General features: G+C 36.4%; 1 protein-coding gene across 1 annotated transcript in view; it reads right to left on the reverse strand.

The window, feature by feature from the left end:
• The window catches only part of LOC105824691 (ATP-binding cassette sub-family A member 10-like), a 132,571-nt gene that overhangs the window by 32,448 nt on the left and 97,841 nt on the right, over positions 1 to 2,282 (reverse strand). The window lies entirely within an intron of this gene.

The following is a 2,282-nucleotide window of genomic DNA, read 5'->3' on the forward strand; positions in this document are numbered from 1 at the left end:
CTGCATTACAGGCTTCTAGTGCACACACCCCTCTTCTGCCATGTCAACATTCCAGAGTAGAGGGAATAAAAGTGCCATCTAGGGATCTCCCCTTACTCTAATCAAGCAGGAGAGGTCCCAGAAAGGAACAGGAGCCCTGCAAACCTATTAGCCCTGAGTTGTGAAAAGAGGTTTCAGATGAGAAGAAACCAGCAAAAGAACCCTGGCAACATGAAAAATCAAAACAGATTAACACCATCAAGGGATCACAATGGATCTACAGCAGTGAACTCTAACTACAAGGAAACTGTCAAAATGATAGATATGGAATTCAGAATATGCATGGCAAATGAGATGAATGGAATTGAAGAGAACGTTTAAAACCAACAAAATGAAGCCAAAAAAATTTTCAGGAAACTGATGAAAAAGTCACTAAAGAACTAGACAAAATTAGGAAGGATATAATAGAACTTAAAGAAATGAGTCATTTAGGAATCTTCAAAACACAGCAGAAAGTTTCAACAACAGATTAAACCAAGGAGAAAAAAGAATCTGAGAGCTTGAAGATAAGACTCTCGAGCTAACCCAATCATTTAAAGAGACAGAGAAGATAACAAAGGAAGAACTATCATTTAGAGAGATATGGGACTATGTGAAGTGAACAAACATGAATTATAGGTATCCCTGAGGGAGAAAAAAGTGCTAAAAGCATGAAAAATCTATTTAAGGGAATTATTGAGAAAAACTTCCCTAGTATCACCAGAGATACAAACATCCAGATAAAAGATGGTCAGAAAACACTGGGAAGATTCATAGCAAATAAGATATCTCCAAGACATATGGTAATCAACCTGGCCAAAGTCCAAATGAAAGAGAAAATTCTAGCTAGATGTAAACAACAACTGACCTACAGGGGAAATCCAACAGACTGACAGCGGAATTCTCAGTGCAAACCTTACAAGTCAGAAAGGAGTGGGCCCCCATCTTCGATATTCTTAAACAGAACAACTGTCAGCCTAGAATTTTGTATCCTGCAAAACTAAATTTCACATTTGATGAAATTGTCTTTTCTGGACAAGCAAACATTGAGGGAATTTGTCATGACTAGACCTGCCCTGCAAGAATTACTCAGAACTACATTATACACAAATCAGCACAATAGATACCCACTAGTGTAAAATCACCAAAATAGCCAAAGCTCCCAACTCCTATAAAGCAATAGCACAAGAAGAAAAACAAAGCAACAAGCTACTACCCATTCTGATGAACAGAACAGCATCACACATATCAATTCTATCTCTTAACATGAATGGCTTGAATGTGCCACTCAAAGAAACTTGGCATAGAAGGAACGTATCTTAAAATTATAAGAGCCATGTTTGACAAACCCATTGTCAACATCATACTGAATGGTGAAAAGTTGAAAGCATTCCCACTAAGAACTGGAACGAGACAAGGATGCCCATTGTCACCACTTCTATTCAACACAGTGCTGGAAGTCCTAGCCAGAGCAATCAGGCAAGAAAAAGCAATTGAGGGTATCCAAATCAGGAAAGAGGAGGTCAAACTATCATTTTTTGTTGATGATATGATCTTATAACTAAAAAACCCCAAAGATTACACCAAGAGACTTCTGGAATTGATAAATGAATTCAGCAAAGTCTCACATTACAAAATCAATGTACACAAATCAGTAGCATCCCTGTACTCCAATAACAGTCAAGCTGAGAGTCAAATCAAAGACTCAATACCTAATTCATAATTGCTACAAAGAAAATGAAATACTTAGGAATATACTTAACCAAGGAGGTGAAAGATATCTACAAAGAGAACTACAAAATACTGAGGAAAGAAATTGCAGATGATACAAACAAGTGGAAAAACATATTATAATCATGGATTGGTGGAATCAACATTTTTAAAATGTCCATACTACCCAAAGTGATTTACAGATTCAATGCAATCCCCATCAAAATACCATGTCATATTTTACAGATCTAGAAAAAAAAATAATTCTATGCTTTGTGTGGAACCAGAATAGCCAAAGAAATTTTAAGCAAAAGGAACAAATCAGGAGGCATCATATTACCATACTTCAAACTATTAGTATACTATGAGGCTATAGTAACCAAGACAGCATAGTATTGGCACAAAAATAGAGACATAGACCAATGGAACAGAACATAAAACCCAGTTACAAAACCATCCACATACAGCCAATTGATCTTTGACAAAGCAGATAACAATATACATTGGGGAAAAGAATCCCTATTCAATAAATGGTGCTGGAAAAATTGGATAGC

The sequence above is a fragment of the Propithecus coquereli genome, unplaced genomic scaffold (genome assembly GCF_000956105.1).
Source record: "Propithecus coquereli isolate 6110/MARCELLA unplaced genomic scaffold, Pcoq_1.0 Scaffold76, whole genome shotgun sequence".
Classification (NCBI taxonomy): domain Eukaryota; kingdom Metazoa; phylum Chordata; class Mammalia; order Primates; family Indriidae; genus Propithecus; species Propithecus coquereli.